Source organism: Globicephala melas, chromosome 13, assembly GCF_963455315.2.
Source record: "Globicephala melas chromosome 13, mGloMel1.2, whole genome shotgun sequence".
NCBI classification, from domain to species: domain Eukaryota; kingdom Metazoa; phylum Chordata; class Mammalia; order Artiodactyla; family Delphinidae; genus Globicephala; species Globicephala melas.
Genome location: NC_083326.1, coordinates 50,729,150 through 50,756,327, shown reverse-complemented (window position 1 = coordinate 50,756,327; position 27,178 = coordinate 50,729,150). Strand labels below are relative to the sequence as shown.

Below are 27,178 nucleotides of genomic sequence, written 5' to 3'. Positions count from 1 at the left end.
GAAATACCCAGCCTTAAAAAATAAAAGAGTAAACAAAAGCAACCAGTCACCATGGAAAAATGTAAAGTGTACGGGGTGGGGGTGGGGGTGGGGGAGAAAAGAATGAAAATATGATGCTTAAATTTTTTTTCTGAAATGAAGTTTGTAAGTAATACTACTTCATATATATGAAATGTAAGTGGCAATAGAAAAATACATATGAATGACCCAGGCTTTTGGGAAAGAGTCCGGGGACATCCACATCTCTGGTAGATAATGGATAACCCATTGCCTAGAGTGGTTCGGTTGTCCATTTGCCCAGCAGCAGTAGCAGACTGTTCTAGGCCACCCTGGGAGCCAACGGATGATACCATGCCAAGGGGGAAGCAGCAGTTATGTGGCCCTGGGGACTTCATTGTTTATTGTTTTCTTATCAGGTGACAGTACAATTGCCACTCTACAACAGGATTTACTTCTCAGATCTAATAGCTATGCTTTTTTTTTTTTTTTGAAAAATATTTAACATCTTGTTATGGGCAGGGCTGCAAAGTGAACTTTCAGTCAAGGATGGAAATACAGAAAGGCCTATACACTTGGCGGGGTTTTGGAAGGTAAACCTTTCCCTCTGCCCTTCCGTTGGCTCTTTTTTTTGGTCTCATTTAGCAGATCTGGGAGGAACCCAACCCCCTCGTCAGAAAGAAGGGTCGCTTCCCGACCCTCTAGGCAGAACAGTGGCTTTCCAACGGGCTCGTTGCTGGGCTCCTTCGTGGTGGTTTATGGAAAGGAGGCCTGAATGGGAGCCAATGCGGGGAATGTTCAATGTAAAAGGTTTAGAGAAGAAAGTCAGAGCAGTTAGTGAAATGCTGACTCAGCTCAAGACTCAGAGCAAGGCCACTGAGTCGTCCTTCTGCCCTTGGAGCTGTGTCTGGGTAGATGTGAACGCTTTTCTCAGTGGGGTTGGGTTGGGGGGAATTAGAACCCCCCACCCCGAGTTTGCTTAACGGGCATCACCATTCTCATGAGATGAAGTTCTGCCCCAAGCCTGTAGTTTTTTAAATTGAGACGTAATTGCCATATAACATTGTATTCTATTTGGGTACATAATGATTTGATACATGTATACACTGCGAAATGATCACCACAATAAGTCCAGTTAACATCCATCACCGCACAGTTACAAGTTTTTCCCCTTGTGTTGAGAACTTTTAAGATCTACTCTCTTAGAAGCTTTCGAGTACCGTATTGTTACCTACAGTCACCGTACTGTACGTTACATCCCCAGGACTTATTCTTCTCATACTGGAAGTCCAAGCCCCTATTTTACAGCTGAGACCTCTTTCCATTCTAGTTCCATATCCCCTCTTAGTGCAACTAATGACTGACGTCATTGCCTGTGTGTGTGTGTGTGTGTGTGTGTGTTGGAATGTGAACGGGCGCCAGCCATCACTGTGATGGAAGATGGAAGCCTCTTCGGGTTTGAGTCATTCTTGGTTCAGGGGTCTTCATATAATGAGGTGACCATCACTCTGCTTTCTCAGCTGCTCACACAAGCTGGGGAGGCTTCAAAGGAAAGAATTCCTTTCCAATCAGAAGTCTGAGAGTTTTGGTAGGCATGTGCCTCTACAACGTTTCTTTGACTCACAGAGTTTTGAAAAAGTCCCTTTAGATGAAAACACCTGTATCATACTGGGCTGGTACACAGGTAGATGCCACTGATTTTCTCCTGGGCAACTTATGATGTAATCATATGTCCCAGAATTAAAATTTAAAAATGAAGGTTCATCATATTCTTCCTACCAAATGGAGAAAACAGGCTTCTTTTCATGAGTTAGTTTTTATTTTCTTGTATCTTTTTGTTCTTTCTGTTTTGGTCTGGAGGGCGGAAGTGCCTTGTGTGAAATATGCTTCTGATGAAAGGTGTTCTTAATTTAAAAAGTGGAAGATAATGTTAGAAATTCCCCCACTTAAGTCCTTCTGAGCTCTCTAGGCTTCCTGAAAAACCAATCACCACAAGAAGAAAACACCTACAAACCCTTATTTCTTGACATTTAAATCTGCTGTCTCTCTGGGGTAATTCATGTCAGGTTTAACAGTCTGATTCAGAGACCTGGTCTTCCTGGAGATCTCGCAACTCACCAGAAACAGGGCTCTTGGAATACCCACGCCAAAGTGCTGTCAGGACAAGTTGGGTTAGAGACAAGTTATCTTGAGCAGAAAGTCCTGATACAAAATCCTAGAGATTTCAATCCTCTTTACCTAATTGCAGAATGGGTTGGGTGGGGAAGAGGTAAAGCGGTGGGGGGATTGAACAGCAATCTCATGAGTGAGTTTGATTTAAGCTTGAAGCATTTATTAACCTACAATTGGGTTGAAGTTCTAACCTGAGATCTGAGTCTTTCTCAGTCATATGCATGACTTGGGGGTGGGCAGGGTGGCAGGTCCATCAGTCATGGGTTCGGTTATCAACGGAGCTCAGCATCAGGACAGTGGGGCTCTGTATGCAAGTGCCTCCCGCTATCAGCCTGCTTGATGTTCGGACATCGCATTGTTCTCCTTGGAGATTACACCTTCCAACCCGCCACCTGATCCCCTTTCGAGTTTCTGTTCTCAAATTCCTCTGGAAAGAAGGCCCCGGAGGTGGCAGGCAGGCAGCTACCGTGTCTGGACAGCTTCCATGTTCTCTTAGCCAGAAAGTGGTGGGAACAACAGCAGTGGTCGCCCAGCCCTGCGCTGGGGAGCCTACCTGGCTTTGTTGGCTGAAGTGTCCGGCACGAGCAATAGGACAGAGGGGCTGCAGAGGCGAATTAGTTGAGTAGGGGAAGCTCCAGCCAGCAGGACGCTTTGCCGATGACCCAGCATTCCCCTTTCTTCCATTCCAAGGGGCAGAAAGGTCACGTCTTCATGATAGAATTCTCTGGCAGTCCCCGCCCCTGGACTCCCCCACTGCAGCTGCCAAGTCTCAGTAAAGATCCAGAAAGGACTTCAGGAATTCTATGGCTTTTGTGGGGACGGTCCAGCTGCTTCCTTTTTGGCTAGTTGAACACCCATGCTTCGTGGAGGTGAGGGGTAAAGATAACAGGGAGAATGTTCCAGATCCGGGCAGCCAGCACCCGCCAGCTCAGTGAAGGAGGCAGTCACTGGGCAAAGGTGAAGTGAGGGGCCTGGTCAGGATGAAAGATGCCCAGTTGAGAGGGGTTTCATCTTCAAGCAGAAAGCATTTAGCAGCCGTCTGGGCGATCATTTCGGGGAGGGGGAGATATTATGCCAATAAATCAGGCAATCGCATCTTGTTCCCCACGGTAAACCCTGATAAAATTGCCTGCCCAGGGGAAGGAAAGTATTTCATTATTGTACCTTTGAAAAAGGACAATCCTCTCTGCATTTCCTCTCTGGGGGAGCGTGTCCTTTGTTCTTGTGCCTCTGACACTCAGCTCCTCCAAACCTGTAGTTTCAGGGGAAAGGATTTGGTAATTAAAAAAAAAAAAAAAAGAGTGTGGTTAAATGACCGAGCTGTTCTGTTCAACGAGGCAGGACTCATCTCAGGGACTCTCATGCATAACCCAGGGCTGACGCCACGGTGATCTCAGCACAAAGGAGTCTCCTTTTGGGTGGGGGTCGCTCCATCCTCCCAGGGGCTTCCTGGTGGGCCCTGCAGAGCTGACTCCCGAGGGGCAGGCATTCTGAGCGTGGTGGACACACGACCTGCAGGAGACCTTTTAGATTCAGGGGCCACTGGTTACCACTCTGATGACTTCACTCCAGGCCCAAAAGCGTCACAGGGGAAGTCAATGCTTGCACAGAATCCCAGAATTTTGGAGGGGGAAGGGATTGCAAAGCTCATGAGCCCAAGGTCTCCATTTTACAGCGGAGGACAGAGGCCGGGGCTGGTCGAGCAGCCTTCCCAAGCTGGATCTGCACGCGTGCTGCCTGCATACAGGGTGCTTTGCAGCCCACAGGGCTGTGGCCAGAGTCTGCAGGCTCCAGGAGCATTAGAGAGCAACAGGGAAGATCAGAGACCCCACCTAACATAGCTCCCCAAGTCACTTGAGTCTTCAGCACAGTCAGGAAGTTTCAAGCATCCTTTTATCAGCCTTAAATGTTGTTGTAATCACAAAGTGTCTCTCACTGAGGATGAGAGCCTTTCCAAGCACCAGTGAAGAATGTCAATTTTTCAGTGTCCTCCAGGGTGACCGTTTCTTTCAGGTGAAATGCAAAGACTTTACCTTTTCTTAGACTTAGGGTAAATGGCTAAGACCACGTTTTCCAGACTCCGGCCACCGCCTCAGTACGGTCCTAACTCCAAAGGAGTGGTGCCAATCAGGTTTCAGACCAGAAAGCTGGTGCTCCATCCCACTGCAGGGGATACCCTTCCTGGGAACAGACTGCGCGTCCTTTGGGAGACTTGTTAATTGTTACTGTGTTGGAGGCAGTGGCTTCCCGGGGGGGCCTGACCACAGGCATCTGTGCCAGTCTTCACTGTGGGGTGAATATCCAGGAAGGTTGATTTTTGGATGAGCAGGAGGCTGGGGAGGTTTGAGTGTGGAGGGAGTGGGGAGGGAAGGGGGATACTGGCCTGGTCCTGGACTAAATCTTTTGGGAAGAGAATGTACTGGATATGGTAGTGGGATGGGGGCGGGGCTTGCAGAATTAGCATCTAACAGCAGATGTTCTTGGAGCAATAAGACACAGAAAGCTGTTCCCTGGTGGCGCAGTGGTTGCGAGTCCGCCTGCCGATGCAGGGGATACGGGTTCGTGCCCCGGTCCGGGAGGATCCCACATGCCGTGGAGCGGCTGGGCCCGTGAGCCATGGCCGCTGAGCCTGCGCGTCCGGAGCCTGTGCTCCACGCAACGGGAGAGGCCACAGCAGTGAGAGGCCCGCATACCGCAAAAAAAAAAAAAAAAAAAGACACAGAAATCTCCAAGTACCCGGGCTTCCCCACTCAGCCCTCAGTACTTCAGTCATGCCCTGCCTGTTGTTAGAATTTGGAGAATATTTTGGACCCTCCTAGGGCATTTATCCTCGAGCCTCTCTCATCAAAAATCCTACCAAATTGTCTTCCTTAAAAAAAAAAAAAAGTTAAAAAAACAAAGAGGTAGAATATCTGAGATCCCTGTTTTACTTTTATTTGGAGTTAAGAGTAATTTTGATACTTTTGCTATTAAGAGGATAGTGAAGGATAAAAGATGGAGAAACTTCACTGCCTAACAACTCCCCTATCTCCTTTTTAGCTCAGAAGTAGAGCAGAGGGAAGCATGAGAGCATAGTAGCACTCTGGACAGAATCACGGGGCCAGGGAAGACATCCATGAGATCATGCGTCCCTCCTGGATAAGTCCAACGATGCAGAGGTCACTGTCCTAGCCATGACCTCTGTATCGTTGGACTTCTCCAGGATGGAAGACAGCAGTGTTGAGAGGCAAGGGGAGAGGGCAGGGGGGCAGCTGGGGAAGGCTTATGTGAGCCATTTCTCGGCTGCGTAGGCACTGGCAGAGCACCGAACTGCTCTGAATCATGGATAGTGCGGTCACCACTCATGAGAAGCCTAAGTAAGGCTCCAGCAGCCTAACCAGAGTTGATAGCTTCTCCCAGCAGATAGATCCATTCCCATTTTCTGAATCTCACAGAATTCCAGGTTGCCTTAAATCACCAGAAAAAAAAGCTGTTTTAAAACCCCAAAAGGGCAGCTTTCCTGGTGGTGTAGTGGTTAAGAGTCCTCCTGCCAGTGCAGGGGACACGGGTTCGATCCCTGGTCCGGGAAGATCCCACATGCTGTGGAACAACTAGGCCCGTGTGCTGTAACTCCTGAGCCTGTGCTCTGGAGCCCGCGAGCCACAACTACTGAAGCCTGCGAGCCACAACTGCTGAGCCCGCGTGCTGCAACTGCTGAGGCCCGTGTGCCTAGAGCCTGTGGTCCGCAACAAGAGAAGCCACCGCAGTGAGAAGCCTGTGCACCGCAATGAAGGGTAGCCCCTGCTTGCCCCAACCAGAGAAAGCCTGTGTGCAGCGATAAAGACCCAATGCAACCAAAAACAAACAAACAAAACCAAAACCCAACAGGAGGACTTCCTTGGCGGTCCAGTGCTTAAGACTTTGCCTTCCAGTGCAGGGGGTGTAGGTTCAAACCCTGGTCAGGGAGCTAAGATTGTACATGCCTCGCAGCCAAGAAAACAAAACATAAAACAGAAGCAATATCGTAACAAATTCAATAAAAACTTTTAAAATGGTCCACATCAAAAAAAAAAAAAAAAACTTAAAGAAAACAATATCTGTTTCAAAAAAATAAATGAAACAAAACCCCAACAGGGAATTCCCTGGCGGTCCAGTGGTTAGGACTCTGCGCTCTCACTGCTGAGGTCCTGGGTTCCATCCCTGATCAGGGAACTAAAATCCCACAAGCCACGAGGCACAGCCAAAAAAAATTAATTAATTAAAAAATAACCCCCCAACATATCAGTGCAGTGCGTCACCCCCAGAACCATCTTCCACCTTCACGCTCTGGCTCGTGATTAGCCTGCAGGAGGGGAAAGGTCAGCCTTCTATTATTTGTTAAAGCACTCAGCAACCCAGAAATAAACAAGGATGCTGATGCTGATCTGAGAACTAAAGGATATCTTTCAAGTCTAATAAATGTGATAAAAATAAACAAAATCCTTTCATAAATTTAATGGAGCATGGCTCTGTGTTTATCTTGTGTCATGTACTTGAGATTACCCCACTGGAAGAAGAAAACACTTGATTAATGCAGGGAGTCTGCAGCGGTTGGAAAATATTTTTCTACTTCCTGCCATGCCCTTTTTTTCTTCTCTAAGGAAGTTATTAGTGGTATACTTTACAATAATGGAACTGAAGCAATTTCTAGTGAGAAGTCCAACACATTCCTGAGTCACGGCTGCTCTCCCACTTGGTAATTAGGTAAAAAAGGATTCCGTATCCTTTTTCTTCCATCCTGTGGCGGAAGAGTTTTACTTTGGGTGTTTATGACACCTGAGAATAATGATAGCAACAATAATAAATTTATCACTTATTGAAGTCCTGGACAGAATACTCTCTAGGAATTATCTAGCCACACAATCCTATGAGACAGATACTGTTATTATTTCCATTTTACTGATAAGAACCTAAGGTTTTGAGACTAGGTGTCTTGCTCAAGGTCATACAGGTAGTAAATGGTGGACAAGAGGGACAAGACCAGTTCTAACGCCTATTCTCACTTGAATGATTATGCCCGCCACCCACAGGACTTAGGCATTGAAGGAAGGGGTTTTGAGCTTGAGTATGAGCCTGAATATGATGAGAGCATCTCCTGGGTACCAGACATTGCTCCAGACGCTGGAGATATAGAACCAAAGCAGACAAAACCCCTGCCCTTCCGGAGCTTACATTCTAGTGAGGTCAGTGAGATGAGATGCAAAATCAACAAAATAAATGATCAACAACATACTAGTTAAGTGGTGACCTATGATATGGAGAAAAATAAATCAGGACATGAATATATAGGATATGAGAGCAGGGGTTACCATTTAAAATACAGCAGTCAGGAAAGGCTTAGTTAAGACGGTGAGATTTCAGGAAAGAGCTGAAGGAGGTGAGGAAGTAAGCCCTGTTGCGGTCTAGAGAAGGACCATCTAGGCAGATGGAATGTGCAAAGGCCCTGAGGTAGCTGTTCTTGGCATGTTTGAGGAACCCAAAGAAGACTTGTGTGACTGCAGAAGTACCTGAGCGAGGGGGAGGATGGTAGATGAGGTGAGAGAGGTACATGGAGGCTGGGTGGTGTAGGGCCACGTGGGCTATACAGTCGCCCCCCCCCCCCCGTGCTCGGGGGATACGTCCAAGAGCCCCCAGTGGATGCCTGAAACAGTAGACAGTACCCAACCCTATATATGCTATGCTTTTCCTATACATACTTACCTGTGTTTAAAAGGTATGTATGTATTATAAAGTTTAATTTATAAATTAGCCAGAGCAAGAGAATATCCGAATTGCCAGCATCACTACTTTTGTGCTTTGGGGCCATTATTAAGTAAAATAAGTCACTTGAACACAAACACTGTGATACCACGACAGTCATCTGTTAACTAAGTGACTCATCGGTAGGATAAGCCGGATGATTCACATCCTGGGTGGGAGAGAGTGGATTTCGTCACACGACTCAGAACAGCGGGCGATTTAAAATTTATGAGGGAATTCCCTGGCGGTCCAGTGGTTAGGACTCGGTGCTTTCACTGCAGGGGTCTGGATTCAGTCCCTGGTTGGGGAGCTAAAATTTAAGTTCCCGCAAGAACAAAACAAACAAAAAACCCACTTATGAAGTGCTTATTTCTGGAATTTAGTATTTAATATTTTCCGACCGTAGGTAACTGAAGCCAAGGAAAGTGTAGCAGCAGATGAAGGGGGCCAACAGGGCACTTCACCATCTACTCAGAATGCGATGGGGACTCACTGGAGGGTTTTGAGCAGAGAAGTGACGTGCTCTGACTTAAGTTTTAAAAGGACCCCTCTGGCTACCATGTGAGATGAACTCAAGAGGGGCGGGGTGGAGGTGGGGAGCCCAGTTAGGAGCCTCCTGCAGTAAACTGGGTGAAAGATGATGGTGGACAGTCCCAGGGCAGGAACAAAGGAGGGGATGCCCAGCAGATGGGTTCTGAACATAAATGGAGGCGAATTAGAATTTACTGATGAACTGTGGGATATGAGATAAAGATAAATGTTAGGATGCCCCGGAGATGTTCATTTTGGGTGAGTCCCACGTGAGGCGTATGAGAAAGTGACTTAAAATCAAACTAGAGATATATTTTACCATGGCTGAGGTCATAGAGAGGCTTGAGGAAGGAAAAGCTTATTTATAACACAGGCTCCTGGGAATTCCCTGGTGGTCCGGTGGTTAGGGCTCTGCACTTCCACTGCCATGGGCCCTGGTTCAATCCCTGGTTGGCGAACTAAGATCCCACAAGCTGTGCAGCGAAGCCAAATAAAAAAATGAAAAAAATCAAATGGGCTTCTGTGAGTAACTTTTATTCCATGCAGGCAGCTCATTGCCAAGCAGGAGTCACTGGAAGGGGGGCTTCCAAAATTATACTTGGTGGATGCAAATGGACAGGAGGTTATCTAGAAAATTCTGTAAAGATAATTTCTTTTCCTGTCTTTTTTCTTCTAGAGAATATCTTGTCTAACCCAGCCTGAGGGAAGAACATTTGTCACAAACCCTCATCAGGCAGAAACCTACAGTGGTGCCTGAAAGGGGATGGGTCAGTTAGTGGCTCACAGAGGAGAATATTCTGAGGGTGAGGGTGGGCTCTGAGATATGCAAAGCCTGACTGTGAATGGAAATAGGCTTATCAGACCGGAATCTTGCCAGTTCCAGAGGAAGTCGGGAACAAGGAAAGGGGAAGGTTTAGGGGTAGCTGGAGTAGGACAGAAGGACCTTTATCTACATTGGGAGGTCTAATCCAGAAGCCATGGAATACTGGAAAAGCCAAGAAAGCCTGGAGGTCATTTCCATGGATAAAGGTAGTTTGGGGATTGGGAAACGAAATCAGGCTAGAATTTCCGGAAAGGGCTCTTCTTCTGTCCCCACCCCTCCCCTACCAAAGTGCTCTAGACTCGGACATAGATTTTAGAACGAAATCTATTTTTGGAGGGCCTTGGGAGACTTTCTTGACACTTAGTGGGAATAACTGCAGAACTCTGCAGTGTCCCACGATTGGAAAACTCTGGAAAAAAACAGTGGTCTGTGGCACAGTGATAATCATAGCTCACCTTTACAGGACAGTTGCTAAGTGCCAGGCGCTGGGAAGACAAGGAAAGTGTATTTTCTCACCTAATCCTCATTCAATCTGAGGAGGCAAGTGCTATTTTTTTAAAGTAATTTCTTCATTTTTTAAAATGTTAATTATTTTATTCGGCCACGGAGCATACGGGATCTTAGTTCCCTGACCAAGGATCGAAACCATGCCCCCTGCGGTGGAAGTTCAGTCTTAACCACTGGACCGCCAGCAAAGTCCCCACAAGGGCTATTGTTATCCATAGTTTGCAAATAAAGAAAGGGAGGCTTGGAGAACCAGGTAATTTGCCCAATCCCACTGAGCCAGTTAGGGGCAGATCTGAGAGCCTAACCTCCATCCATCACACCCTAAAACCTGTGCTCGCACTCTGAGGCTGGGCAGGGGACCCGCAAAAGGCAGACTGAAGGGCTTTTGTGGAGGAGTAATTTCTTTTCTCTGTGTTCTCAGAAGTGGGCCACAAAAGGCTGAAAGCCAGTTAACCTTGATTTCAAATCGAGTCATTAGTTTTCTCAACATTTGACTCAGAAAGAAACACCTCCCTTCTTCCTTCTTGAAGTAATTTAATTTTCACATTATAGTTGAAGGGAAATCCTCTATTTACCTAATGCTTTCCTGTTCAGTCCTTTCAGGCTATGAATCTTGTATATTTTATATACACAAAGGTGACTTTTCCTTCCTTGAATGACCAACGCTTATCAGCACAAGCAACTGATACCGAGCTCATAAATATGTCACTCGGAGCCAGCCTCAGCCTTTCTCTCCTCTGAGCCTAATTCTCCTGCAGCAGTTTTCCTCCTCCTTTCTTTTCCTGACCCCGTGGAGACTGCCTGCACTCCGGCCCCCCAGCACCCTTGGAGTCTACTTTGGTTTCACTCCCCACGGGCAAATATAAAAATGAGTGACCGCTGCTTCCACGCCTAAGCCATTGCAGCAGGAGCCCGCAGACAATATAAAACAAGGTCCGTGGAGCCAGCGCCTTCCGATTCCAATTAAATATTTCCTGTAAGTCTGTGCCAATTGTACATCTTGGAAGGACATTTGAAAGCAGAAGTTTGAACTCACGGGGACCCCGTTGCCTTAAAAACCTGTTTCCTGTTTGACAAGATTTTACTAGCAGGAGCAAAGTAGCACATTCAGCAATTGTTAGTGGTTCAGATGTGCAAAGGTGGTGGTTTCCTCTCCTGAGGGCCCACCAGCACAGCCTCATTGAGCTGCAGATTTCTCTCTTCCAGATAAATCTCTCTGAACATTAGACCCCTATTCCAAAGGGCCCTAATGACATTTCCAGGATTACAGGAAATATTTGCTTATCTCCCTATCTGTACATCCTCCCCTGTGCTATCTTATAAAGTTTGAAAAGCTCTTCAAGACAACTTCACAGATGTTATTATCTCCATTTTACAGATGAGGAAAGTGAGGCTCAGGGTTCAGATGTTAATAAGTTTTGTATAGAGTATTTCAGATTGCCAGGGACTAGGTGTTCAAGGCGCTCCTTGTGTCATGACTTTGCCCAAGTTCCTAAAACGTTCTTTGTTTCAGTTTCCCAGTTCATAAAATGAGGTAAATGGCAGCAGGAATTTGACATCATAGATTGGAAAGACCTTTAAGTTGGTCCTCAGAAAGGCACCACAGTAATCACAAAGTGTTATTATTACTTTAAAAATTATCATTATTGGCTTCCCTGGTGGCGCAGTGGTTGAGAGTCCGCCTGCCGATGCAGGAGACGCAGGTTCGTGCCCCGGTCCGGGAAGATCCCACATGCCGCAGAGTGGCTGGGCCCGTGAGCCATGGCCACTGAGCCTGTGTGTCCGGAGCCTGTGCTCCACAACGGGAGAGGCCACAACAGTGAGAGGCCCACGTACCACACACACAAAAAAAATTATCATTATCACTAGTAAAAAAATTAGGCCTGAAACTCAAAGCACTCCATGATCTAGCCCTAGTCTACCAGTCCATCAGTCTATTTTCCAGCCACAACTCCCTTTTCCCACTCCGCCATCACACACACACCCCACACAGAGGTTATCCCTTTTGTCAAACTTTATTTACCCTCTGGACCTTTGTCCACATGGTGCCTTGTACCTGGGACACTCCATCCTCCTGACTGTGGTCCCACTACCTTCAAGAGGGCTCCCCATCCTGCTTGGGGATCAGGCTGGTGTCATACAGAGCATTAGTACCACAGTTGGAAGCCCCGTGTATCATCAGCAGGGTTTCGGCAAGTGACTTAGCCTCTCCGAGTCTCCACGCTCGTCTCTAAGATGGGCTAACACCCTTTACCTCACCATATTATAAGGACAAAATGACATACCCATGTAACCCCCAGGCCCAGGACAGGCACAGAATATACCTGAGCCCCTACCTCCCATCCCCTCAGCCAAAACCCACTCCTTCCCTCGTGCTGTGAATGGACTTTGCTTGTACCTGTCTGGCAACAGTCACCAAAGTCTAGCTTGTGTTTTTGTCCTCACGTCTGTCTTTGCTGCCTGTGTGAAACTGTAGGCTCTTTGAGAGCCAGGAAAATGTCGATTTATTTTTGTGTCCACCACTGTCATCACCTCACAGTAAGTCCTCTGCGCTGGTGATAGAACTTCAGGAATATTATCGACAGGCTCTCCTGGACCTGCTTGCCTTGTGGGGTGGGCGAGACTAATACTCCTGGTGAATTTATAGAGCACGGAAGCTGAGACGTAGAGGGGCCAAGTGAGTGAGAATTCCAGGGCTCATTCCAAGGCTCTGCCTCCAAACTGCCTGCTCTTACCGTGTCCGCTTTGCACAAATTTAAACATGAACTTTCTGCATGACCATGTGAGTAAAATTTGATAGAGTGAGATTCAAGCATTCAGTTAACAAACGTATAATACTGATACTTTTAATGGATTCATTCTAGGTAGCTAGACCTCTTATTCGTGATATTAATCTCATGAAAGGCCTGAGAGGTGGCATTCCCCCCCCACCCCTGCATCTTGCAGCACAATGATGTTTAGTACTTGTGATGTCTTGTGCTAGGTTCTAGAAGTATCCATTACTGAACACCAAGTTCCTGTTTGTTAAGATTGCAAAGTAGTGACAGAGACTGGCAAACAGATCATTAAGTGCATATACTAAGTTATAAGTTATATTCTCCACAGAAAGGAGAATAATTTCTCATTTTGGGGAATGAGAAATTATCAGGAACCAGGCAATATTTGAACAGAATCCTGAAGGATGAGAGTTCAGAGGTCAGAAAAAGGAGAAAAGGCAATTCTAGGAATAGGGAACAGTGTGCTCAAGGTCAAGGAGGGAAGAACAGCATGTATTTTAGTTGTGGGGGAAAGAGTAGGTGAAGCTCAGGTTGGGGCAGGACTACGTGTCAAGCCAAAGAGCTTGGCCGTTTTTTCTGTAGGTGATGGGAGCCATCAAGGGTTGAGCACGGGGCTGGTTGGGGGAATTACTCTGGTGTTTTGTGATGATCATTTTGGAGGTCTTGGAGCAGGAGATCATGAAGATGCCCTGGGCGATAAAATTTTATCAACATCGAAAGTTATTCTAATACAAAGATAAATTAGTTATTATGATTATTATCCCTGGATATTATCAAAATTAAGCTTCTTCCATTTTATTTTATTTATTTATTTTAAATATTTATTTATTTATGTTGGCTGCATTGGGTCTTCGTTCCTGCACGCGGGGCTTTCTCTAGTTGCGGCGAGCGGGGGCTACTCTTCGTTGCGTTGTGCAGGCTTCTCATTGCAGTGGCTTCTCTTGTTGCATGCAGAGCACAGGCTCTAGGCACATGGGCTTGAGTAGTTGTGGCTCACAGGCTCAGTAGTTGTGGCCCACGGGCTCTAGAGCACAGTCTCAGTAGTTGTGGCGCACAGGCTTAGTTGTTCCGAGGCATGTGGGATCTTCCCGGACCAGGGCTCGAACCTGTGTCCCCTGCATTGGCAGGCGGATTCTTAACCACTGCGCCACCAGGGAAGCCCAAGCTTCTTCCATTTTAATGCTTACTTCTTCTTTGGATAAAATTGAGAAGAAATATGCTGTGGATCCAAAACACTTCCTTAAAGGGGCAAAAGATCTCCAAGAAATTTCACCTTGTGGTATGTCTTGGCCCACAGTGTGGTAACTGTTCATTAGCGGAAATAAGGCTTGTCTGAGCGTGTCTCTGAGGACAGTGGCCCCGGCATTCTCTTCGTGGAGCCGGCCATCCCCAGCTCTGCTGCAGGCAGGGCACGGTATAAGCATCCACCCGTCTGGCTCAGCCCCACTTGCCCGAAGCGAGTGGAATCTTCAGACACCTACTACACATGCGTGTGTATTCTGTGCCATGTATCTGGATATGTTTAAAATAGGGGTGGAGAAGAATACATAGGGTATGGGGGAAAGAAAATCCAGAAACTTTTTTCACTGAGCCCAAAGTTTCCAAAGTCTTCCACTGACCCACCCAACTCCTGTGCAAGCAGAGTCCTGGCTGCAGGGCCCTGGGTTCCCACCAGCGCAGCCCGGGGCAGGGCCCGGGGCTTCTGCCCCTATCGGTCCCCTGAGGCTGCCTCACCTGACCAAGTCTGCGCAGAAAATGTCCTTGAACAGCTTTTTTTTCCCTTTCTTTCTTTGTTTTTTAAACAACACCTGACTGATCCCAAGTGAAATGTCCTTAACGAAGTGAGCTCACCAACAGATGGTGCTGCTGGGACCCGTCCCTGTGCAAACACCCTCCTCACCCTGGACAGGGCTGGCTCCTCCTGGCTTTCTGTGCCAGGTTTTTAACCTTCCATTTTCAAGGACTGAGTTTCTTGTTCGTTTGCACCTTCTTGCAGTGGCCTATGAGGAAGGCCATCATGTGTAGCAGGGCAGGTGCTTCCTGGGAATATGATCTCCCCAAGGTCACATGGGTGGGCTCACTCTTCCTTTGGGGTCCCCACCTCCAAACCCCACCTTCCCCATGTCTGGCCTGAACAGACCATCATAAAGTTCTAGAGGCTTCTTCCAAGGACATCAGGCATTGGCTTTTGGATCAGTGGAGCTTGCAGAACCTTGGAATTCTGCCCCGAGGCCTGGTGGCATTTCATGGTGGTTGGCAGAGCTGATGCGGGCTTGGTGACGTCTTTACATGGGGAAGAAGGCCTCAGGGTGACTGACCACCAGGCTGGACATTGGCCCAGGTGTGGTACCAGTGGAAGTGGTGAGTCCCAGCCCTGGTCACCGGCCTGCTCCTTTATACGTCTGCCTAAGTCTGGAGGGTCTCACTTCCTCCTGAAATGGAGAGAGAAAGGCCCCAGGGTGCTGGAACACAAGCTGCTTAGGCTCTGTCTAGCTACCACACCTTCCTCAACTCACCTTGCCTTTCACCAATCTCCACCGTTGCTGCCTGGAATCTCCCAGAGAAGGGAGGATGGGAGTTGGGGGGAAGGACGAGTGTGCATCCCAGCGGCCTCTGGGGACTCAGGTAAGTACTGAGACAGTGCAGAGAGCCTGAGGCCGGTTCTTGCTTTGGGTGGGGGCAGCTGGTATGGGAGGGAGAGGCGTTGGAATCCTTTGCTTTTCTACTAACGAGCCTCAGTTTCCACTTCTGTAAAGGGAGAGGGACAGTCCTTTTCTCGCAGATGGCACAGGTATGCTCCTCCTATCATTGGTCCTGGCTCCAAGCCTTCAGGAACGTGCACAAGACTGTCGGGAGAGCTCCCACCACCTCCTGTCTGTACCAGGGCTTTCTGAGGCTGAAAGGACTTCAAGGGCATCTGGTCAGCTTCCTGCACTTGGTAAGCGCTCAGGTTAACCTGTGAAGGAAAGCCAGGGTCGTGATCGAGAGGGGTACCAAAGACGAGTTTAGAGGGCGTGGCCTGAGTAGCCCCGGGTGATGGAGAGCCTTCGGCTTGATGGTGGTGCTCCTGCTGAAGCCCGTCTGCTCTCCACCCTGGGATAACACGTCAGCATGATTACTCTAGTCCTTCAGGCTTCTTTCCCATTCCTCAGAGTCCTTTTCTTCATCCGCAGTGCCTTCTTTTGGATGGCATTTCTTAAGCTTTTATTTATTTATTTATTTATTTATTTATTTATTTATTTATTTATTTATTTATTTTGCGGTACACGGGCCTCTCACTGTTGCGGAGCACAGGCTCCGGACGCGCAGGCTCAGCGGCCATGGCTCACGGGCCCAGCCGCTCCGCGGCATGTGGGATCCTCCCGGACCAGGGCACGAACCCGTGTCCCCTGCATCGGCAGGCGGACTCTCAACCACTGTGCCACCAGGGAAGCCCGCATTTCTTAAGCTTTTAAATATCTAAAAGACTTTTAAATGTCTGGTTCTATTTAAAAGGCAGACATGTATATGTGTGTAAATTCAAATAATTTTTAGCTAGAAAAATGAATTTCAGCTGACAGAATAAGGACAATGTGGATAATTCATCTGATTTCTTGGAAGGCATGTTTGCTCAAGAGCAAAGCCTTAGTGGTTGCTTGTTTAATTTTGATGTTTTTTCAATAAAAGACATTACAATGATAAACCAATGAGCTATATGAGTTTTGAAAATTAAAAATGACAACAATCAAAACCCATTGCAATGCACTGATTATATATAAAGAGGGTGGTTTAACAAACACGTTCAAAATAGGGCACAAAAAGGCTGTGAAAAATAAGATGTGGAACCAGAGTGGCAAAATGAAGAACGTTTTTTTCCAGACAATTTAGATTTGCGGGGAGATATATTTGTGTTAAACATTTCAAGGAGCCTGGAGCAAGGGTATTTTCTGAAGATATTATTAAAATTTTGTCTAAGTATTATAGATTGATTAATCTTATTTTTACTCTCTAGCCCCTCTGCTCATTATTCTGGCGCTGCTTATAGTTGCCTCATGTTTCTGTGAAATTTCGAGCAGAAATCTGGTTCTTGTTTTTTTTTTTAACTTTTTATTTTATACTGGCGTATAGTTGATTAATAATGCTGTATTAGTTTCAGGTGTACAGTAAAGTGGATTCAGTTACACATATACATGTATCTATTCTTTTTCCAATCCTTTTCCCATTTAGGTTGTTACATAATATTGAGCAGGGTTCCCTGTGCTATGCAGTAGGTCCTTGTTGGTTATCCATTTAAAATATAGCCGTGTGTACATGTCAGTCCCAAACTCCCTAACTATCCCTCCCCACCACCCTTCCCCCCTGGTAACCATAAGTTCCTTCTCTAAGTCTGTGAGTTTGTTTCTGTTTTGTAAATAAGTTCAAGAAATCTGGTTTTGGTGATCACCACTCACCTGTCCCAGCTCGAGGTGACTTTTGGGGTCCTTGTTTAACTTTCCATCGGCGGTGCCCCCTTCCGTGAGCCTGGCTTGACGGCCTTTCCCTCACTGGCTCTTGCTCTGTTGAGATCTTTGCTCTCGTTCCAGGTGCTCCCCTGTGTCATGGGAAGAGGTAATGCAGTGGCTCAGGCCCAGCGTGAAGAGTATGCCTCTCATGAAGAGACACGTCCCCAAAGTGAAAGCAGGTACTCCTCATTCTGGTGTTACCCTAAGAACACTCACAGAATAAGCAGCAGTGGGGCCTTCATCCAGGGAGGTGGAAGGAGCAAGCCTTCTCTTGGTTTTGGGGGAGTGGCCGTAGGGAGCAATGACAGAGGGGCATTGCTCTCACCCAGTACCTTCATGGCCAGCACTTGCTGTCAGCACTTGACAGGTTCCCACCTGGATGACAATGGGTTTGAACACTGAGTGTCCTACCCCTCCATGGATGAGGGTGCTCATTGTTGTGTGGGTAAAATACGGCTCAAACTCCCAGTTCCAAGTAATTTTTCAAACACCACATTTCATAATAAGGCGAAGCTTGGTTTCCTTATTTCATTATTTTTTTAAAAAATTTAATTTTACTTATTTATTTTGTACCTGGACAGGGACTGGAACCCTGAGCCCTCAGATTAAAAGTCTGATGCTCGGGCTTCCCCGGTGGCGCAGTGGTTGAGAATCTGCCTGCCAATGCAGGGAACACGGGTTCGATCCCTGGCCCAGGAAGATCCTACATGCTGCGGAGCAACTAAGCTCGTGTGCCACAACTACTGAGCCTGTGCTCTAGAGCCCGTGAGCTACAACTACTGAGCCCGCGTGCCGCAACTACTGAAGCCCGTGCGCCTAGAGCCCGTGTTCCACAATGAGGGAAGCCACCGCAATGAGAAGCCCGCGCACCGCAACGAAGAGTAGCCCCTGCTCGCCGCAACTAGAGAAAGCCCTCGCGCAGCAACAAAGACCCAACGCAGCCAAAAATAAATTAAAAAAAAAGTCTGATGCTCTACCAGCTGAGCTACCCCGGCATTTGTTATTTTTATTAAGATTTCTTAGCATATCAAAAAAGTATTTATGAGGCGTTTAAAAACCATTGAGTAAAAAACCCAAAGAATAAACTAGAGGAAGAAAGTAAGGATCTTGGATTTCTTGAGTACTTACTATCAGCACTGACTACGTGTCAAGCACGTTACATGGTCTTACTTAAGCCTCGTAACAGCCCTGAAACGCAGGCTTTCCCATCTCCATTTTACAGATGAAGGGATCCAAGACTCCAAGTGGTTAGGCGGTTTACACGGCAATGCTGAGCTGTAGAGTGGGATTTTAACTCAGGCCTGAGCAGCTCTGCCCCTCCTTCCTGTCGCCCCCTAATCAGGAAGAGCAGCAAAACCCATGGGCAGCTGAGGCGTATATGGGGACACGGGCACACAGGCATTTCTCTGGTCCTCAGTGTCCTCAAATGGGGTTAAGTTAGATACTCCTTAAACTGTTTTCAAGATATAAAAGTATTGCCTATGTAGGTCCTCGATAAATATATATCGAAAATTATATAATAGAATTAGATGAGATGGGCATGGCCCAGATAGGAAAGGAAATAATATAATGTCGTGACTACACTAACCTGCATTTAACGTGTTCATTCAGGGACTTCCCTGGTGGCGCAGTGGTTAAGAATCCTCCTGCCAGTGCAGGGTACACGGGTTCGAGCCCTGGTCCGGGAAGATCCCACATGCTGCAGAGCAGCTAAGCCCGTGCGCCACTATTACTGAGCCTGTGCTCTAGAGCCCACGAGCCACAATTCCTGAGCCCACGAGCCACAGCTACTAAAGCCTGAGTCCTAGAGCCTGTGCTCCGCAGCAAGAGAAGCAGCCGCAATGAGAAGACCGCGCACCACAACGAAGAGCAGACCCTGCTCGCTGCAACTAACGAAGATCCAACACAGCCAAAATAAATAAATAAATAAATTTTAATAATAAATAAACACGTGTTCATTCATGTGGACCTGAGCCATAGATTAGTTGGCAGTTTTATTATGTATTTGGTCATATTAAAAAGACGTTTTTCTACTGAATAGCATAGGGAACTATATTCAATATCCTATGATAAACCATAATATGAAAAGAATATGAAAAAGAATATATGTATGTATAACTGAGTCACTTTGCTCTACAGCAAAAATTAAACACAACATTGTAAATCAACTATACTTCAATAAAATTTTTTAAAAAAAGAGACATTTTGGGACTTCCCTGGTGGTCCAGTGGTTAAGAATCCGGCTTCGAATGCAGAGGACACCAGTTCAATCCCTGGTCGGGGAACTAAGATCCCACATGCCGCAGGGAAACTAATCCCGCATGAGGCAATTAAGCCTGCACACCGCAACGAAAGATCCCGTGTGCTACAACTAAGACCCAACACAGCCTAAATAAATAAATAAGTAAAAGGAAATTTTTTTAAAAAAATAAAAAAAATTTTAAAAGACATTTTTACAAAAGTAGAGTTTGAGCACTTTTTAAGTAAACGAATATGGTTGGCTCCTTTGTTATACTTCTAAATACACATCTGGGATTGACATTATAAATCAAATTGATTTTTCCTCAGGTGTATATTTTCAATGGTTTCTATTTACAATGAGGATTAAAAGGTCCCAGGCTGGTGTTACCTGATGTTTAGCAGTATTTGCGTGCAGGCACCTGCTTTATACATGTATTGGGCATCTCCCCAGATGTCTGAGATGCACAGTGTTCTGAGGGAGCATTTCCTACACGATGCTATGGCTTACTTTGTATGAACTGTTGCCACACTTGTTTTTTATATTATTATTATTATTTTTTTTTGTGATACGCGGGCCTCTCCCTGTGTGGCCTCTCCCGTTGCGGAGCACAGGCTCTGGACGCGCAGGCTCAGAGGCCATGGCTCATGGGCCCAGCCGCTCCGTGGCATGTGGGATGTTCCCGGACCGGGGCACGAACCCGTGTCCCCTGCATCGGCAGGCGGACTCTCAACCACTGCGCCACCAGGGAAGCCCCACACTTGTTTTATCTAAAGTTATCTGGAACATTTGGGGCCCCTTGATTTACATGAGTGAATGAAAGAAAACCTTTACTGTATCTAAACAATAAAAACATGGCAGGCGAGACAGCCAAACCTGGTAGTGAGGAGACCAGATTCCTGCAGAGTTTCCTGCCTGCCATGGACACACTGGAGATGACTGGCATCACCCCCAGGGTCACCAGTCTAGAGAGCTCTGGGTGTCTGGGGGACCTGCTTTCAGCAGAGAACCATGGAGAGGGCGTGTGGCTTCCTGTGATGGGTGGCTCATTCTCCCTACAAGATAAGTGGTACCTGGCTACCCTGGGGTCTAAAGAAGATCTCAGAGGTAGCTGGACTTTTGTCATTAAGCTCAGGGGAAATACACACACACACACACACACACACACACACACACACACACACACGAACATATTAACATAGTATCAATCCCTTGGAGTGCCAAAGAAAATGGGAAAGAAATTCTGAGGCTTGTTTCCCTGCATTTGAATTTCTATCCACAAGGCAGCCTGGGAAAGGAAAATGATATGGCTCCAATATTTTATTTAATAAATGATAGGGCATCCAATTATTCTGGGATGGGTTCTCTGTATATAGGTTGTAGGTCAGAACCATCCCATAATAATCAGCACCCTGGTCCAGGAGGCAAATGCCCTGTGCCCCTCCGTACCCCTATGGCTTAGGGTTCTTTTGAGGCATCTTTCCTCCATTTGGGCTCCAAGTTCACTTGCAGCAGAGCTCATCTGTAAGAACATGTTCGTAGGAAGGAGGGAGGTGATGGGTGCCCTGTGTCTTGCCAGGGATGGCTGCTTCTCTGACATACTGGTTCTAGGATTGGGAGTAAGTTTCCAGAAAGTACCTATTTGAATACACCCAAAGCATTGTGGACTTCCTTGATGCTCTTTCATCAAATATCTTTCAAAGCCTTATTAATAAGTAGAATGATTAATAAATAGAATGGTAGGTGTGGACCAGTGGTTCTCAACTCTGGCTGCCGGTTAGAATCTTCTGGGGAGCTCAAAAGCTCAAGGATTTTATAGTTCCTTTGATGAATTGAAAACAGAAAATGGTGATCCTAGCAGGATATTTCCTTCTGAAACCACGCTCCAGTGCCTCACTTGCCCTTAATTAATTTTATTGGAGTTGACCCAAATAAAAACCTATCTCATCGCATTCACCTCCCCTACCTGCCACCCACGGACAGTGTTAGGAAACAATCTGGCACCATGCCTGCCGGATGACACACAAGCCAATGCGGGATGGTATGACGAATCAGGAGTAGCCCTTCCCTCAGCTGGAGATTCCTCCCACAGGGTCTGAAGCACTAGCAGTTCTAACCCAGCCCCTCTCCAGATCCGCACACCTGTCAGAAATCACTTCAGTGGGAAGGAAGGTCAAGGGCAGGAAAACAGCCCCTTATATAGCCATCTCGTATAGCCATCTCAGTGATGGAAGTGGGATTGCCTAAATGTCATTTTGTGCTTCGCCACAAAAGAAAAAGAACCCTGGGGTGTTCCAGAGAAGAGGGGTGACTTTCTCTGCCTCCTGGCTGGGAAGGAATCTCCAGGGACGGATGTCTGGAGAATCAGAAGGTAGGGAGAGCTGGGGACTTGTGCTTCTCGATGGCCGATTTTTAAGTCTGTTTGGCTTGTGTTTCTGCAGAGTAAAACATAAGTTAAAAAGAAGGGGAGGGAAAATTAGGTCTTGAGAGAACTAGAGACTCCAGGAATTACTCTTGTTGTTGTTGATGCTACAGTCAGTCCCTAAAAGAAGACAGAGTCGTAAGGGGAATGTAAACCCTCGCGCCACTGGTTTTCTGAGCAGCGCAGTTTGAGTGGAGCTTTAGCTGCCTGGGAAGGTAGAGCAGGTCCCATAGGGAGAAACACTCTTTCAGATGGGTTTGGGGATCCAGTGTGCTTTTTTTTCACTCGAAAACATATTTATTGTCATCCCTCTAGGTAACTGTAGTTTGACAAATGCCTTGGTGATAATGTTGTAAAGGAAAACCTGAGAGACAGACTGCTTAGCTTAATTGCTAACAGCATTCACATCACTTTGAAAGTGTAGGACATTTAGGAATACCTAGTTTAATTCACAAAGAAGACGGTTTCACACCCTGACTGAGCTGGATCATTGACAAGATTAGATACTGTCACAGTTAGAGACAGAGCAAAAAACAAAACTAATTCAAAACAAACAAAAACAAAATAAAGTTCAGCGTGGACTTCAGTAAGGAATATAAAAGGGTGGCAAAGGCACTGTGGTCATGTGACTTCCCAGCTTCCGAAGTCTGTGCTGGTGCTTTGTGAATATTTAGGTAGGAAGGAAGGGTTTGGTCAGGCTGGAGGGGAAAACAGAGGAAAGGGGTGGGGGAGCTGCTCGTTGCCCTGGGAATGTGAGGGGGAGGGTGGCACTTCCTAGGCTGAGTGGGGCACCCAAGACAAGGTCCAGGTGCAGGCGCAGGTTGTGTATCCCTGAAACACCTGTACGGTGCTACTGGGAGGGGTTTCATCCTGTTAATTGAGCCAGACAGGATGCTCGAGGATGTGTGCGACCCCTTTGAGCTGCCCAGAACCCTGCATCTTTCTCAAACACTTTCCAGATTCCAAAATGAATACTTTCAAAGAGGAGTTAACACATTTGGGGGACAAAAATCAAACTTTGCTCTACTCTTTTGAACATGGAAATTTAAAGAAAGGTATTACTGTGATCATAGATGCACAAGGAAGGTAGACTTAAGAATCTTCATCCATCGTCCGATGTTGTCTCTTGCTCCCTGTTTTACAGTTGGAAACTGTAGATTTAGATGGTTGGGAAATATTAAATAAGGAAATCCATGAGCCTCTTTGAGTGTTTAAGGTGCGGGGTGGGGAATAGAACAAAATAGAATTGCTATGTTTCTTAGCAGTCAGTAGCAGTTTCAAAATATTCTATGTTCCAAATATTCCAGTTTCCATGTCATATTTTTAAAAAAAGACTTTCTAGGACAAGTGTATTTCTCAGACTTATGAAGTAATGTAGGAAAGTAATTGTATCCCCATAAAACAACTCCATTCAAAAGAAGAAATAAAAATGCCCTTTAGGAATGGCAAAGGAAGGAAGCTCTGCCTTGTGTCCAAGCACAAATGGGTGAGATTAGCATGATTAAAAACCAGTTCTCAAGGAACACCTTCTCACCACACATCCAAATAGTTCTCATTTCCACTGGTTTCCTCCTCAAAAATTGGATCTTCTAAGGAAAGAAAACTTAGACGTTGCTTTAAATTCTTTCCAACTCATGGTCTCATGTTCAACCAAAAGCTCTAATACATCAAGATAAGTAATAGGTTCATCCAGTGTCCTGATTGGCTGTTTCAAGTTTGACCAGGAGGCCTCTCAGCCACCAACCTGCCCCTCTATCTATCCGCCACTGGCTTTAGTCCTATTGGTCCCAAGAAAGAAACAGTGACTCCTGGGCTTGCTGAAGCATCTGGATGTCGTGGCAGGTGAGTGATGACCCAAGGAAAATGGAGGAAGCTGAGGAGCTTAGACAAGTATTGCTTTGCCTTGGAGACTCTCTCTTCCATTCACAGTGTTATCTCCTGAGGGCTTTCCAGTAGACTTTAGGAATCCTCTATTTAAATTTTTGTTTTCTAATAATAAGAAGAGAAACTCCTTCTTCATTTCAAATGATAAAATCAAATTTGTTTCCTGGATTTTTTTTCTTTCTATTTTATCTTTATCGTCATCATTAGCATTTCACGATTTCATCATTAGAGTCTAATATCATTAGCTTTAAAATAGAAATGTTATTATTTATAATGAGAAATAAAAGTTTAGGAAAATATTAAGAAGTGAAAATAAGAAGAAAAGAGTCACATATATTTCCACCAATCAAAAGATCTAAAATGGTGTTTTGAGGTCATTTGTGTTATCTTTTCTCCATATAATGATTTTCTAAAAATTCAACCTAGACATAATATAGAGAGAGTGAGAAGGTAAGACGCAGACATTCTTGGGAAAAGGTATTTGCAATAAAAGTGTCTGACAAAGGACTTATATCCAGAATATTGAAGAGTTCCTACAAATTAATAGGAAAAAGACAACCCAATAAAAAATGAGCAAAAGACTTGAATGGGTACATGTCTAAAAGATGATATTCAAATGTCCAATGAACATATAAAAAAGTATCCAACATCATTAATCATAAGGGATATACAAATTAAAACCACAGTAATATACTCCTACACACCTACCAGAATGACAAAAGTTAAAGTGACTGATAATATCAAGTGTTGGTGAGGATGTGGAGCAACTGGAACTCTCATATACTTCTCATAAGAGTGTAAATTGGCACAGTTCTTTGTAAATGATAGGATTTCCTATTATATATCCAACTCTTTTATTCATTCATCCACTGATGGGCATTTAGGTTGTTTCCATGTCTTGGCTATTATAAATAACGCTGCAATGAACATGGGGGTACAGATATATTTTCAAGTTGGTATTTTTGTTTCCTTTGGATATATTCCCAAAAGTGGAATTGCTGGATTATATGGTTGTTCTATTTTTAATTTCTTGAGGATCCTCCACACTGTTTTCCATAGTGACTACACCAACTTACAATCCCACCAACAGTGCACAAGTGTTCCCTTTTCTCCACATCCACACCAGCATTTATTATCTTTTGTCCTTTGATGATGGCCATTCTAACAGGTGTGAGGTGATATCTCATTGTGGTTTTAATTTGCATTTTCTTAATGACTAGTGGTGTTGAGCATCTTCTCATGGATCTATTGGCCTTTTGTATATCTTCTTTGGAGAAACGTCTATTCAGGTCCTTTTGCCCATTTTTAAAATTGGGTCGTTCATCTTTTTTTTTTGCTACTGAGTTGTATGAGATTTTGGATACTAGCCTCTTATCTGATAGATGGCTTGCATTTTTTCCCCATTCCACAGGTTTTTGTTTCACTTTGTTGATGGTTTCTTTTGCTGTGCAGAAGCTTTTTAGTTTGATGTAGTACCACTTATTTATTGTTTATTTTGTTGATTGTGCTTTAGGTGTCATATCAAAAAATGATTGCCAACACCCATGTCAAGGAGCTTTATTCCTATGTTTTCTTCTAGGAATTACATGATTTGAAGTCTAACACCTAAGTCTTTAACCTATTTTGAGTTAATTTTTGTGAGTGGTGTAAGATATGGGTTCAGTTTTATTTTTTTACCTGTGAATATTCACTTATCTCAGCACAATTTATTGAAAAAAACTGTCTTCTCTCCATTGAGTATTCTTGACTCCCTTGTCAAATATTAGTTGACTGTGTATGCTTGGGTTTGTTTCTGGGCTCATGATTCTGTTCCATTTGTCTTTGTTTTATGTGAGTACCATACTGTTTTGATGATTATACCTTTATAGTATAGCTTGAAATCAGGAGATATGGTGTTTCCTGCTATGCTCTTCTTTATCAAGATTTCTTTGGCTATTCAGAGTCTTTCATGGTTCCATAGAAAGTTTAGGAGTGTTTTTTCTACCCCTGTAAAAAATGCCTTTGGAATATTAATAGATATTGCATTGAATCTGTAAAGGGCTTTTGGTAGTATTGACATTTTAACCATATTAATTCTTCCAGTTCATGAACAGGGGATAACTTTTCATTTATTTGTCTTTGATTTCTTTCATCAATTTCTTGTAGTTTTTAGAGGTCTTTCACCTCCTTAGTTAAATTTATTCCAAAGTATTTTATTGTTTCTGTATGTTAATTCTAAAGTCATTATTGACATCCCCTCAGACATTCTTATGCCCAGAGCCTTAGAGGAAAACTGTTTTTGTTTGTTTGCTTGTTTTGTGTTTTGGCTGTGCTGTGTGGCATGTGGGATCTTAGTTTCCCGCCGACCAAGGATTGAACCTGGGTGACAGCAGTGAAAGTGAGAAAGCGCCGAGTCCTAACCACTGTACTGCCAGGGAATTCTCTCAACACTTTTAGAACTAAAGTTACTCATTCCACTTCAAAATAAGTTACTTAGGAAAAGACACTTTAGCATAATGCATGAAGGGCACAGATTTTGGAAATAATGACCAGCTTCAAATTCTGGTTCTACGACTTACTGACTTCCTTATGTCTCAGTTTTCTTATGTGTAGGATAGAAATAACACTCACCAGAAAGGATCTATGTTAGAATTCAATGAGAAAATTAAGGTAGCACTAACTGGTCCTTGGCACATAGTAAGTGCTCGATACATATCTAATACTATTATTATTAGTGCTTAGCAGATGTGAGGCTATTAGAGCTCAATAGATGATAGCTAATCATTTCACTAGGAAAGAGTTCTCAGGGAAAGTGTTTTGATTTCTCAAGTGTTCTTCTGTGGCTACTACCGACATCGACCAGAGAGCTCACTATTAGAAGAGGGAGCTATATTCGGAAGGGCTCAGGGATGTTGTGAAGGCCAGGTCACCAGGACAATGTCACCATTTGACATTAAGTAAAAGAGAAGAGGAGATTGAGTTTGGGGCTGAAAATTTCTAAGATGTGAGCAAAGATATACTGTGAATTCTTTTTTTTTTTTTTGATACTGTGAATTCTTAATTTCTCAAGAGATAAACAATACAAGTGCTCCCAGTCTCTGAAGTGGAGAATCAGGGTTGTGGTAGTGGAATGGCCAGATTAAGGCTGTAGGTGACCTTGACTTACTAACATTAGTAGGCACAGCCTGGTAGCTGAGGACTCTGAACCTGAGAAGGTGATCCCTGAGGTGGAGACCTGTGGACCTAGGCGAGTTGGCCACTTCCCAGGGGCGGCTCTTGCTGTACCTGTGGCAGCGTATAGAGAGGTTGGTCCTTGGGATGGAGTGGTTGGAGTCCTGCATCTCAGATTTTTGCTCCATTTACAATGTCCTTATTCAAGCCTTCCTTGGACAGACCCCAGACTGGGGAGGGGCCCCTCCCCTGATGGAAGCTGGGATATTTTACTCCATAATCATGCCCCTGCCCAGTGGCTGCTGCCCATCCCTCTCCCGCCCACTCCAATGCACACTCACACCAGACAGAACCACCTTTGAACGTTTCAGAGGCTTTTAGATCCTGGAAGGACTGCTGCTCTTTAGGAAGAACTAAATTTATCAAACTTAATGTCCT

General features: G+C 45.2%; 1 long non-coding RNA gene across 2 annotated transcripts in view; it reads right to left on the bottom strand.

The window, feature by feature from the left end:
- The window catches only part of LOC138842939 (uncharacterized), a 72,805-nt gene that overhangs the window by 21,134 nt on the left and 24,493 nt on the right, over positions 1-27,178 (bottom strand). Inside the window, exon 3 of one of the 2 annotated variants that reach the window (XR_011377930.1) lies at positions 17,029-17,134. The exons of the other annotated variant lie outside the window; for it this stretch is intronic. This is a non-coding gene — a long non-coding RNA (uncharacterized lncRNA). Of the gene's footprint in view, positions 1-17,028; positions 17,135-27,178 lie in introns of those variants that run through there. 2 annotated transcript variants of the gene reach the window in all.